Source organism: Hyla sarda, chromosome 11 (genome assembly GCF_029499605.1).
Source record: "Hyla sarda isolate aHylSar1 chromosome 11, aHylSar1.hap1, whole genome shotgun sequence".
Taxonomy (NCBI): domain Eukaryota; kingdom Metazoa; phylum Chordata; class Amphibia; order Anura; family Hylidae; genus Hyla; species Hyla sarda.
Genome location: NC_079199.1, coordinates 27,455,502 through 27,470,077, shown reverse-complemented (window position 1 = coordinate 27,470,077; position 14,576 = coordinate 27,455,502).

Below are 14,576 nucleotides of genomic sequence, written 5' to 3'. Positions count from 1 at the left end.
GCCGTATAAGACGCACTTTTTCTTCCCCACACCTATCTTACACACCTATAGCGGCGGTCCCTGCGGCCATCAAAGGCCGGGACCCGCGGCTAATACAGGACATCACTGATCGCGGTGATGCCCTGTATTAACCCTTCAGCCGCGGCGATCAAAGCTGACCGCCGCGTCTGAAGCGAAAGTGAAACTATGCCGGCTGCCCAGTCGGGCTGTTCGGGACCGCCACGGTGAAATTGCGGTGTCCCGAACAGCTTACAGGACACCGGGAGGGACCCTACCTGCCTCCTCGTTGTCCGATCGGCGAATAACTGCTCCGTGCCTGAGATCCAGGCAGGAGCAGTCAAGCGCCGATAACACTGATCACAGGCGTGTTAATAAATGCCAGTGATCTGTGTAAAAGATCAGTGTGTGCAGTGTTATAGGTCCCTATGGGACCTATAACATTGCAAAAAAAAAAGTAAAAAAAAACGTGTTAACAAAGGTCATTTAACCCCTTCCCTAATAAAAGTTTGAATCACCCCCCTTTTCCTATAAAAAAAATATAAAACAGTGTAAATAAAAATAAACATATGTGGAATCGCCGTGTGCATAAATGTCCGAACTATAAAAATATATTGTTAATTAAACTGCGCGGTCAATGGTGTACGGGCAAAAAAATTCCAAATTTTTGGTCACTTTTTATACCATTAAAAAATGAATTAAAAGTGATTAAAAAGTCAGATCAAAACAAAAATGGTACCAATAAAAACTTCAGATCACGGCGCAAAAAATGAGCCCTGTACGTGGAAAAAGTTAAAAGTGATAGGGGTCAGAAGAGGACATTTTTAAACATTAAAATTTTCCTGCATGTAGTTATGATTTTTTCCAGAAGTATGACAAAATTAAACCTATATAAGTAGGATATCATTTTAACACTATGGACCTACAGAATAATGATAAGGTGTAATTTTTACTGAAATATGCACTGCGTAGAAACGGAAGCCCCCAAAAGTTACAAAATGGCATTTTTTTCTTTGATTTTGTCGCACAATGATTTTTTTTTTTCCGTTTCGCCGTGGATTTTTGGGTAAAATGACTAATGTCACAGCAAAGTAGAATTGGTGATGCAAAAGATAAGACATAAAATGGATTTTTAGGTGGAAAATTGAAAGGGTTATGATTTTAAAAGGTAAGTAGGAAAAAAAGAAAATGCAAAAACTGAAAAACCCTGAGTCCTTAAGGGGTTAAAGACTGTAACACTGTGCTGTGTGCAAAGCTATATTTCATGAATAACTGTCCTTGTGATTGGTTTCTTCAATCTGCAAGTATTCCTCATCCAGCACGTGGGTCTTATCATCTTGGGTGTAGTTCTCTCTGGAGGCGCCATATTATTCACATTGTTTTAAACACGATGGGAGGGGGAGTGAACTAGTGAGTGGCCATTTTAGCTTATCCATTACACAACCGATCAGATCGCTTCTTTTATTTTTCAGAGGCCATTTAAGAAATGAAAGAAGCAATCTGATTGGTTGCTATGGGCAACCGGGCAACTTTTCCTCTGGACTGTTAACTCTCCCCAATATCCATACAGAAGCTGATAATTTTTTTATCTAAAATGTGTCTTCAAATCTTGCTTCATTCATATAAAAAAACCTTCAATAACCTCCTGCAGTGAGGTGGTAAGGCTACATAATATTCATTTATTTATTTTTTCAATATCAGCTCATAGAAACGGAAAATCTTCTATATATACTATGAGTAATGGTTGCTTAGAATATTTTTCTAGCATTCCATTGGACAAATTAACCGTTATTGAGCTGAAATGGATTATATAAGGAGCAGCGCCGCTCTTGTGTTCAGTAGTTGATTCTGGAATTGCTCCACATGAGCTGCATGGATGCCATCATTGGCAGGTAAATTCTACCATGGCATTGCCTTCAGACAACTAACACTATGCTATGATAGAAAAAAAAATTTCAAGCGAGTTATGTTTGTGAGCCTAAAACAACACATTCATAACAGGTGGCAATTCCCTTTACGTTACTACAGATAAAACAGATCATTTAAAGGGGTACTCCGGTGAAAACCTTTTTTCTTTTAAATCAACTGGTGGCAGAAAGTTAAACATATTTGTAAATTACTTCTATTAAAAAATCTCAATCTTTCCAGTACTTATTAGGTGCTGAATGCTACAGAGTAAATTCCTTTCTTTTTGGAACACTGATGACATCACGAGCACAGTGCTCTCTGCTGACATCTCTGTACATTTTAGCAACCATGCATAGCAGATGTATGCTAAGGGCAGCATGGTGACTCAGTGGTTAGTACTGCTGCCTTGCAGTGCTGGGGACTTGGGTTCAAATCCCACTAAGGATGACAATAAATAAAGCGTTATTATTATTATAATAATGCCAGCAGAGAGAACTGTGCTCGTGATGTCATCAGAGAGCATTCCAAAAAGAAAATAATTTCCTCTGTAGTATTCAGCAGCTAATAAGTACAGGAAGGATTAAGATTTTTTAATAGAAGTAATTTACAAATATGTTTAACTTTCTGCCACCATTTGATTTAAAAGAAAAAAGGTTTTTACCGGAGTACCCCTTTAAACACATCTTATTTTAATATTGCGATTCACAATTTTTTTATTGAATTTTTTTTTTGTGAAAATAACTTTATTAGCAATCAACTGTCTATCACATATATAATAAATGATACGATCACCATACATAGCATAAAAGCACAATATACAGCACAGATTTCCTATGCTATACATCGTACTATATGCTACACTAACATTCCAGCATACATTTTTAAAAACCTTTTTTAAAACAACAGTGTCAAACAACAAGGCATAGGTCACAGCGATAGGGGAAGGGGGTTGGGAAAGCAGGGGATAGGGAGGTGGGATTGCAGACCTGATGCTTTATTGAAAGACAAAGACACACAAAGTGAGAGCGGCATAAGAGAGTTTTAATCTTCATCTTCGAATTGTCTTTTAGAAGGCTGTGGATCAGCCTGCGACAGTCCTTGTTGGACGTGTTCTTACTCTTCAAAGTATGGCAAATAGAGTCGTATAAGCCATTCAATGCCTCATGGGGAAAAAGTATGTAAAAAAGCTCCTTTCCAGAATTTCTAGAAAAAATGTTATACAGTGCCACCTACTGGAGCCAGCTTCCCTTCAAATTGGTGCTCAATCCATGAATGGCCTAAAAAATATAAATAGGAATTATGGGTAATTTTTCCTTCAGGGAGGGATTCTAAGTCTGCCTTAGACAAACTCTTTTTGTAAATAAGCTGATCACAAAGGATTCTACTATTGGCAGCTGTAATCTGTGGAGGAACCCAGAAGTAAATGCCACCATAGGGGAAATAAAGCATTACACAGTTTACATTAAAATAATGTAATATAAATGTAATCTACCCCAAAAAGAAATCTACTCCTCCCCGATAACGAGTGATGGAGCGGAATGTTAGTGCAGCATGTGGTATAGTGTATAGCGTAGGGAACCTGTGCTGTATATTGTACTGTCATGCTATGTATGATTGTAATTTATTGTTCGACTTGTAATGACGACTGAATGGTTACCCAAGATCTTTCAATAAACTACGTAAAAAAAGAAAAACACCAACAACAATGAATGCTAAGATATACTTCATTGTAAAACAGAATGAGAATGTAAAAATTATTAAAAATGAGTAAATGTAGACCAACACACAAAGATGGATGCCCTTGGACTAATGGTGCAAATAATTACAATAAGTGTGTAAAGTAAGTGCTACATATGAGACAAATGTAAGAGCAGACAAAGTGCTGCAATAAAAAGAAAATGGCCACTGAAAAAGCATAAAAAGATAAAAATGAAAAAGATAATAAAAAACCTGCACAGTGATCTTGCCATGTAAAGAACCCTTCACTAGGGCATATATACTTCTAGTAATCCATGTGCAGCATTTAGGGGCTTTGTCTTTAAAGTGTACCTGTAGTTTCAAAAGAATTTAAACAAACCTGCCTGGTTTTGTTAGATTAGCCTTTTAGTTCCCCCATGGTGCACAGATATTTATCACTCTATTTCAGGGGGCAGGACCAGACCGGGCTGTTTGCCAATAGCACAAAGACAGGTACATTCTTTCCCTTACTTCTCAAGCCAATCACAGGACAGCACCTCCTCATTTCTGCTTTGTCATGACATTATGCTAGAGAAAGAACACAGGTACTGTGTTGGGGAATTATATACATTACTGCACTTTAAATGACATGAAGAGAAGATTTTTTTTCCATATACCGTGTTTGCAAGGGACTATATGAGCAGAAAGGATCACTGCAAGGAAGGGGTTACATCACAGAAGCAGCCATGGTGTAAGCAGTAAACTGCTGCTGCTTCTTATGAAGCCAAGTTAAAGGGCTAATGAGTTACAATTAAGAAGGGAGCTCTATGTAGATAGTGGGGACACATGTATTTACACAAATGACAGCTGCCAAGAACTTTATAAGTTATTAGTAGGAGATGAGAAAGAAGCCTGTATTTACCTTTCAGGCATAGTGTGGACCCTTTTGAGTAGACAGACAGGCTCAGGAGGCATGCATATAATATTCAGCACAGCACAGAGCTTGCACTAGCTCTATTTTTTTCTAGTGGCCAAGACTTTAGAGTGTTTTTTTTTATTTTTATTGACTGCTCTGATGGTTTCCAAATTATATGATATAGCTGAGAGGAGGGGCTTGGAAAGCTCTCAATATAGAGAACTCTGGGCATCTAATGTGAAGAAACAGGAGCACTTGCTGTATTGGTAGCCAGGACATCAAAACATTTTTTTTTTAGGTACACAAGGTATCATTGCCATCTACCTATTCTCTCTGCTGTTTTCCTGTGACCACCACTAGAGGGAGTTGCAGAACTTAAAGGGTATCTGTTAAATTTGTTATGATCTTGTTAAATGTTATAATCCTTCCAGTTCACTGTCTCCCACCTTTATATTTATTATTTTTTACATTTTCCATCTGTATTTTCTGCTCAGCCTCAGTGAGATTCACAGACTGGGAAGGGGCGTTCCCCAGCAGACGTGACATCATCTGAAGCCATACAGGGCAGAACTTCGTCCCTCACTCTGCTACACACAGCCCAGAGCAGTTCAGTGGGAGATGAGCTAAAATTGGATAAGGACCCCCCCCCCCCCCCCCCAGCACTCCAGACTGCATTTCCTAATTTCGGACAAGTAGGGAGACACCTAGTGGCAGCTTTTTTAAACACAAATAAAACATAGAAAACTTCATAAAAAAATAAATAAAAAAAAGTACATTAGAAAGATTTTTTTTATTTACCATAAGGAGTGCAATAGCAAAAATTTGTTTTAATGAGACTGCCCATTTAAAGTGTGCCTGTCGCTTTAAAAGACTTTTCCCATGTCCTAGAGAAAAGACAAAAGTTTTGATCGGTCAGGGTCTGGATGCTCAGACCCTGACCAATCACTAGAATGAAAGTGACCACTGACAATCACATAGACAATCCCTTACATTGTAAGTTTGTGCACTCTTCTCTAGCGATCAGTTGGTGTCTGAATCTTCTAAAACTTTTGACACCTCTGTGCCCATTTAATGCTTATTCTAGTGGCTGTTATCCACTGAAAATGGATTATATATGTATAATGTACATAATGGCAGTGCACGACAAAATGGTACATCATGGTGTTAGAAATGCCCCCTCCCTTGATGTACTCTTATATAAAGGTGTGAAAACAATATATCGTATTTTTCGTCCTATAGGACGCACCGGCGTATAAGACGCACCCAATTTTTAGGGGCAAAATATAAAAAAATTAAGATTTTGAACCCAATAGTGGTCTTCAACCTGCGGACCTCCAGATATTGCAAAACTACAACTCCCAGCATGCCCGGACAACCGTTGGCTGTCCGGGCATGCTGGGAGTTGTAGTTTTGCAACATCTGGAGGTCCGCAGATTGAAGACCACTGCATAGGAGGTAATACTCACGTGTCCCCGCCGCTCCGGACCCGTCACCGCTGCCCTGGATGTCGCTCCATCGCTGTCGCCATGTCCCCGTCGCTCCGGAACGTCTCTGCTGCTGGCCGGGTATCCTCGCTCTCCGTCGCCGCCATCATGTCGTTACGCACGCCGACGCACGTACGCGACGACGTGATGACGAGGAAGGAGAGCGCCGGCCATACAGGGGAACCCTGAACGGAGAAGACACCGAGGAGGCAGGGAAGGTCCCTCCCGGTGTCCTGTAAGCACTAACCCGGCTATTCAGTCGGGCTGTTCGGGACCGCTGCGGTGAAATCGCGGTGGTCCCGAACAGCCCGACTGAACAGCTGAGTTAGTGTCACTTTCCCTTCAGATGCGGCGGTCAGCTTTGATCGCCGCGTCTGAAGGGTTAATACAGGGCATCACCGCGATCGGTGATGGCCTGTATTAGCCGCGGGTCCCGGCCGTTGATGGCCGCAGGGACCGCCGCGATAGGGGTGTATTCGCCGTATAAGACGCACCGACTTTTTCCCCCCCAGTTTTGGGGAAGAAAAAGTACGTCTTATACGGCGAAAAATACGGTAATAACTTTGGTACTGGTTTTATAAATATACGTTTCAAACATACAAAACAAGTCAAAACAAAACAAGTCAGGCTTTTTTTGTCTTTATATCTCATATTCACTGATTTTATGGTGTGTAAACTTTTATATGAAATTATAGTAATAAATCTGTCACTTCCTTATGCTCAAATCTACTTACATTTCTCACTTTTCAAAAGTTTCATATTTTCCAATATTGTAAGATCTATTAACTTTTGTTTATGATATTTTTTTTTTTTCTTTTTTTCAATCGTAAGTTATAAGGTTGATATTTATACAAGTTGTACTATAGTCTCTGGAGTTTTTGGAACATTGATAACAATAAAAAAAAAAAAATTTAATTCTTACCAAAACCGAATATCAGGTTTGGTTTTGATCAGAACCAGATCATGAAGTTTTGTACATGAGACTTACAGAAAGGGTCTTAGGCCGTGTTAACCTGGCACAGCATGTGATATCATTGATCCATAAATCCATGTGAATTTACTTTCTACCCACAATTACACTACTCATTTTACCCACAATTACACTAAACAATATTCCTAATTACCCTTAATATAACAGAGTGTACACTGCAGTCCTAAATCTCGTAGCTCGGTTACGTCAGACATTTAATTACTTTAACGTTTGTTCCCAAGCACATGAGCCAATGCTGATGTAAATTACACTGCATTCACCATTAGCATTTTGGGTCTCTTTCATAACGGAAACCATGTTTTTTTCCCGTAAAATAATAACAAAATAATAATAAAGTGATAAACATGCTATACTCACCTCTTCCAGTCCCTCACAGCTGCTGGGCCGAAACTCCCTATTCTCCACTGGACTCTGCAGCTCCTGAGTTATGTTCAATCAGTTCCTGTTGGGTCAGGACGTCACGGGAACATGAAAGAATTGGAGACCAGAAGAGGACCAGGAGTGACGGTGTGACAGATGTGACTAGGAGAGGTGAGTATAGTATGTTTATACATTTTTTTATAACTCTCAGCCTGGGAGCAAATTTTGCTTGGAGACACCGTTAACTTCTCCAAACCCAATATATAATGCATTTGGAAAGTCTTTAGACCCTGTGCAAAAATGTTTAAAAAAAAACAAAAATGTCACACTCTATACCCTACAATGACAAAGTGAAACCAGAATGTAAGAAATCTTTGCTTATCTATTGAAAAGAAAAAACTAAAATCATGCAGTGACATAAGTATTCAGACCCTTTAGGCTAAGCTTCCACTTGTTTTTTTTTTTCTGGTAGTTTTTTCTAAAACTGCCACTGCAGGTTTTGAGCCAAAGTCAGAAGTGGATCCATAACAGAGGAGAAGTATAAGTCCTTCCTTTATATGTCCTATTCCTTTTGAATACACTTCTGGCTTTGGCTCAAAGACTGCAGTGGCAGATATCCAAAAACTGACAGAAAAAATACCAAGTGGAAACTAAGCTTTACTCAGTTTTAGTTGAAGCCCCTTTGGCAGTGATTATAGCCTCCAGTCTGCTTGGGGATATGGCCACAAGGTTTATACACCTAGATTTTGGGATTTTCTATCAAGCTCTGTCAGGTTGGATTGGGACCATTGGTGGAAGCCACTTTCAGGTCTCTACAGAGATGTTTTATTGGGTCCGAGTCAGGACTCTGGCCAGGCCACTTAAAGAGGTATTCCAGGCAAAAACTTTTTTTTATATATCAACTGGCTCCGGAAAGTTAAACAGATTTGTAAATTACTTCTATTAAAAAATCTTAATCCTTCCAATAGTTATTAGCTTCTGAAGTTTTCTGTCTAACTGCTCAATGATGATGTCACATCACGGGAGCTGTGCATGATGGGAGAATATCCCTTGCATGATGGGAGAATATCCCCATAGGAGCTGGACCGTTCCCGGGACGTGAGTCATCAGAAAGCAGTTAGACAAAAAACAGCAACTTAACTTCAGAAGCTAATAACTATTGAAAGGATTAAGATTGTTTAATAGAAGTAATTTACAAATCTGTTTAACTTTCCGGAGCCAGTTGATATATAAAAAAAAGTTTTTACCTGGAATACCCCTTTAAGAACATTCACAGAGTTGTCCCTAAGACGCTCCTGTGTTGTCTTGGCTGTGTGCTCAGGGACATTGTGTGGTTACAAAAAAAGCAATAAAGTAACATCATATACATTATACAGGTAGTACGGGTGACCCTGTTTCTTTTGCAATGCTTTTTCCCACCAGTTCTGATGATAGTCCCTCCCCCTTCAGTAGATAACTCCACCCCTCCATAAATATTCATCCTCTTTTTCTCAGCTTATCTGTGAAGTGGGAGGAGTTAAGAAGAGGTGGGGTTATCACCAGACTGGCAGGAGAAAGCTTTGTACATACAGTAGCAGCCGCCTCCGGTGCACATAAGAAGAAATGGTCATATTAGCAACAAGATAAATATATCTCCTGAACTGCTGCACCGGTTTTCACTCGGTAAGAAGAGTTAGAAACGGAGTCACAGCACTATCTTCCAGTTTACAAAGGTTAGTGCTGGAGACCCTGCTGTCAGTTTCCCTTCAATATTTTCCTTCTATACTCTCATTAACTGTACCCACTGCCCCCAATGTAATACTTACTTTTCTCCAGAGTTCTGCATTATCTATAAGCAAGTAACTGTGACTGTATCCTTTATTCAGCTCTATCTTTTTTCTCAGGAATCTGTGTTGGCCGATGGGCCGTCCGTCACTATTTCATAAACAGGTCTCTGGATCTACACCTTGCAGCGTAGAATTACTGCTATAAAATTTTAGGACGCATCTACGACAAAGTGTCCTTGTATTCTTTCCCCCCAATGGTCCAAGAAAAAAAGGTTCTGGCTAAAACAAAACTACATGAATCATCCAGATAAGCAAATTATAAAAACGCATTTAGATCCCGATGAAATATCTTCCTAAACTGTGTGTGGAGTCCTAGACAGGTTCTTCCTTACAGGAATAGGTATGGTGCAACCAGGATTGGACCCTTCTCCTCAGGCTCCATCGCAGTCCCATACGGGGAGATTTATCAAAACCTGTGGAGAGGAAAAGTTAACCAGTTGCCCATAGCAACCAATCAGATTGCTTCTTTTATTTTTTAGATGCCTTATTAAGAATAGGTTGCTATAATTGGTTGCTATGGGCAACTGGTCAACTTTTTCTCTCCACAGATTTTGATAAATCTCTCCCATTGTCTCTATAGTGTGCCCTTAAAGGGGTACTCCGGTGGATTATTTTTTTAAAAAAATCTGCCAGGTACTATTCCACATCCCACTGTGTTCCTCCAGCGCTTCAAAACACCAGCGCTGCGCGGCTGCCGGCCACAGCCGAAACATCTGACGCGATGACATCAGACGCGGCTTTTACTTACCATCTACACGTGCCCGGTCTAAAGCACCGCGGTTGGACATTGTTCTTGCGGAGGCGCAGGAACTTCTACTGTATACGGCAACCTTTGCATGCATTAGCGGAGTGGTGGGTGGCGATCATACAAGGAGCGGTGAGTGGTACATGGTACCACCAGTTAATCAGATACCGGATTATTGACTATGAACTGCTATTGAATGTAAACTGCGGTTATATTGCAGTCACACATATCTATTCAGGAGTGTCCTTCCATGCACACTGGACATTTTTCTCTTGTATCCTACAGGTTTCCATTTTATATATATAGATTGTCCATCTAATTCTATGTACGTTTTATGCCATATTACATGGGCTCTGGGAGAAATTTTATGTATATGACTTATTAATTTTATTTCAATTAAAATGTACCGTATTTTTTGCCCTATAGGACGCACCGGCGTATGAGACGCACCCAATTTATAGGTGCAAAATCTTAAAAAATAAAGATTTTGAACCCAATAGTGGTCTTCAACCTGCGGACCTCCAGATGTTGCAAAACTACAACTCCCAGCATGCCCGGACAGCCGTTGGCTGTCCGGGCATGCTGGGAGTTGTAGTTTTGCAACATCTGGAGGTCCGCAGATTGGAGACCACTGCATAGGAGGTAATACTCACGTGTCCCCGCCGCTCCGGACCCGTCACCGCTGCCCTGGATGTCGCTCCATCGCTGTCGCCGCGTCCCCGTCGCTCGGGAACGTCTCTGCTGCTGGCCGGGTATCCTCGCTCTCCGTCGCCGCCATCACGTCGTTACGCACGCCGACGCACGTACGCGACGAAGTGGTGACGAGGAAGGAGAGTGCCGGCCATACAGGGGATCCCTGAATGGAGAAGACACGAGGAGGCAGGTAAGGTCCCTCCCGGTGTCCTGTAAGCACTAACCCGGCTATTCAGTCGGGCTGTTTGGGACCGCCACGGTGAAATCACGGCGGTCCCGAACAGCCCGACTGAACAGCCGGGTTAGTGTCACTTTCCCTTCAGACGCGGCGGTCAGCTTTGATCGCCGAATCTGAAGGGTTAATACAGGGCATCACCGCGATCGGTGATGTCCTGTATTAGCCGCAGGTCCCGGCCGTTGATGGCCGCAGGGACCGCCGCGATAGGGGTGTATTCGCCGTATAAGATGCACCGACTTTCCCCCCCCCATTTTGGGGAAGAAAAAGTGCGTCTTATATGGCGAAAAATACGGTATGTATTTTTCCAACTATCCATTGTACAACCTTTTTTTGGCTGAGGTACTTGAGGACTGAGAACTCTATCATTTTACTTCCCATTGCTGTTTCACCTGAGGGTACAGGTGTACCCAGTTAACCTCGTATAATTTGCGCTGTGAGCTGTCCATTTTTGTTGATATCATTTTCAAATCTGTTTAACTTTCTTTCACCAGTTGAGTAAAAAAAAAAAAAGTTTTCCACCGGAGTACCCCTTAAAACCGCTCCCTGGGATTAATGATGTTGAGGCAATCCAGTTTTAAGGACGCTATCCGAAATCACCTCATTTTGAAGAGGGAAAATATGTCCATTGAGGACTATTGCAAGCTGATTTCCAGCCTCCTAAAACACTATTCCATCATGGACTGTCGGACATCTATGAAGAAGAGGTTTAAACCCCTCTCCTTCCCTGTCCTTTCTTTGTGTGTCTTTGACTTTCAATAAAATTTTGGGCCTGTGATCTCCCATCCCTATCCCTGCTTTTTCACCCCCTTCCCCTATCATTGTCCCCTGTGCTTTGTTGTCTGATATTTTAGATACTGTTGTTTTTTATAACCTTTTATAATGTTTGCCGGTGTATGATGTATGGTGTGTATAGTGTAGGTAACTTGTATTGTCATGCTATGTATGGTGATTGCAGTATTTATTGTATATGTGATTCATGATTGATTGCTAATAAAGTTATTTTCAACAAAAAAGAAATTGCAAACATAGATATAAATGTTAAAGGGGTACTCCCGTGGAAAACTTTTTTTTTAAATCAACTGGCGCCAGAAAGAACAAAAACAGATTTGTAAATCACTTTTATTAAAAAATCTTAATCCTTCCAGTACTTTTTAGGGGCTGTATACTAAAGAGAAATAAAAAAAAGAAATGCATTTCCTCTGATGTCATGACCACAATGCTCTCTGCTGACCTCTGCTGTCCATTTTAGGAACTGTCCAGAGCAGCATTTGTTTGCTATGGGGATTTTCTCCTGCTCTGGACAGTTCCTAAAATGGACAGCAGAGGTCAGCAGAGAGCACTGTGGTCATGACATCAGAGGAAATGCATTTCTTTTTTGGATTTCTCTTTAGTATACAGCCCCTAAAAAGTATTGGAAGGATTAAGATTTTTGCTTATAGAATTGATTTACAAATTTGTAACTTTCTGGCACCAGTTGATTTAAAAATCTTTTTTTTCAATGGGAGTACCCCTTTAACAGTTCCAGTTCCAGAAGCTTCCAGTCCTCATTTTGCCACAATTCCATTCCATAAATAGCAATGTTCACTGATTAGAATCTCTTGCTATTTGTACAGTTTTTAGTAACATACCCAATGCTTTCCTTCTAATATAAACATATTTGACTAGAGACTATAAAGGGAGAACTGGTTAAAAAAAAGAGAAAACTGGTTAAACATGAGAAGAAATGAAAACCATTTTATTATGGCTCTAAGTTGTTTGAAACATAAGGTGAAAATAGTGGTGTACACACGAGAGAGATCCATAGCAAAAAGAGAAACAGGCATTTCTATGGTGTCTGATTTTGTCCCCTAAAACAGAAAGGTCTGGTTTCTTGCTTCCCATGACCCATTGGTCAATCTACTCCTATTCTACCATTTTTAGACAATGCAGTTCCCTGAAGAGAAGAATCCTGCACATGTTTTAATAAATAGAAAAGGAAATGGGGACCAACTAGGGCTTTTTTGCGACTTTCAGAGAAAAATCTCACCTAATGAATCAGTGCCCACTGCATAAAACTAGTCTAAAGCACTGCATAAAACTAGTCTAAAGCACTGCAAAAGGTGGTTCACTTTCAAATATGATCAAAAGCAAAAGTCTCACAAATGTGGCATGGGAAGTGACTGAGATTTTTTCAGTGTCAATTTTTGACAAAAAAAAGGTTCTAAATAGCTTGATGAATTCCCCTCAAGATGTATTAACCCTGAATACCCCTTTAATGTATATAAAATAAGAGAAACTTGGCAGCCGTGGACTTGGCTTTTTGATAGCAGGTGTATGATATGGTCTATACAAAAATAAGAGAGTACCGAGGGCACAGTCATAAATTAGCAGACCTGATAAATATTATATAACACAGTCCCATTCGTGTTTAGTGGCCAAAGCTGCTCAATATTACTACTGCCGGGGGGGCTAAGTTATGAAAAAAGCAGAAGTGGCATCCAATGTGTGAATAGAAAAGGGTGAACTTGCACTCACCGTCCGTGTAGTTCATTCATTCACGGGACCTTCATGAGGCAGGGAGATGTTTAGATGAGAGCGCTCAGAGGCTAACAGCCGTTTTCGCACACAGCCGTGTGCTTCTTCCGGCCTCCGGAGGCCGGAAGTAGCACACGGCTGTGTGCGAAAACGGCTGTTAGCCTCTGAGCGCTCTCATCTATACGTCTCCCTGCCGCATGGAGGTCCCGCGTATGATATGGTCTGATTAACATCTAATATGGTTCACAGTGTCAAGACCAATCCTGTAGTTGGAAAGCACAGGAGTTAAACATTTTCTTGCCAATAACCATAGCTAGAGAGGAGAGCTGTGCCGCAGCAGAGGTTTGACTGTGCTGCCTTTTGTTTACCTGCTGTTCAATACAAAGTGTTCTACAGCAGACAGGGCTGATGCATTATTAAGTGGGGTGAAAATGCTGTGAAATTTCCTGCCTTGTACAGCTCTGTGATGTGCTGACCGCAGGCAATATCCTGCAGGCAGGGGTGCACCTAACCTTTCTGCTGCCTAAGTCAAAAAAAGGGGCAACTCCTCCTGACTACACAAATCCACTACAGATTGCAGAAAAAAAAGCATATATATATATATATATATATATATATATATATATATATATAAATATATCATTTAAAGGTATTGCACAGGTGCACAAACAACAGTTCCTTAAGGCTACACCAACAGGTAGTGACTTTGTTGCAGGGCACAAAACTCCACAGCACAGTAAAATAATATGTATGTTTGATGATGCAGAAAAGGGCACAGAATGTCCTATGCTAAAAACCACTCTAGTCAGCTGGATTCGACCCTTGAAGCATTGGTTAAGTGTTTGGGAAATATAGAATGATATACAACGTCCACTAAGGAAGAATAGAAGAGTACTGACCATTCCATATTGTGAACTAAAATTCACATAATAGTGTAACATAAGGGGAGTTTAAAGGGAATCCGTCAGCTCTATCTTATTTTTAGAGCTCATGTCAAGGAAGCATTGCCAAGCTTCAGCATGCTTACCTCCTCGCTCCCCCACCGCTTTTTACATGATTGATTTACAGGGCCTGGCTTCCAGAACTGAGCCTTGTATGCCCATTGATGAAGGCAGAAAGGGGTGTGGGAGGCAGGGAGTAAGGAGCCAAGGCTTCTGGCCTTCATGCACACAAAACCACGCCTGTGTGGACATTCCACCAATCAGTCACTGATGAGCTCTCCTACTG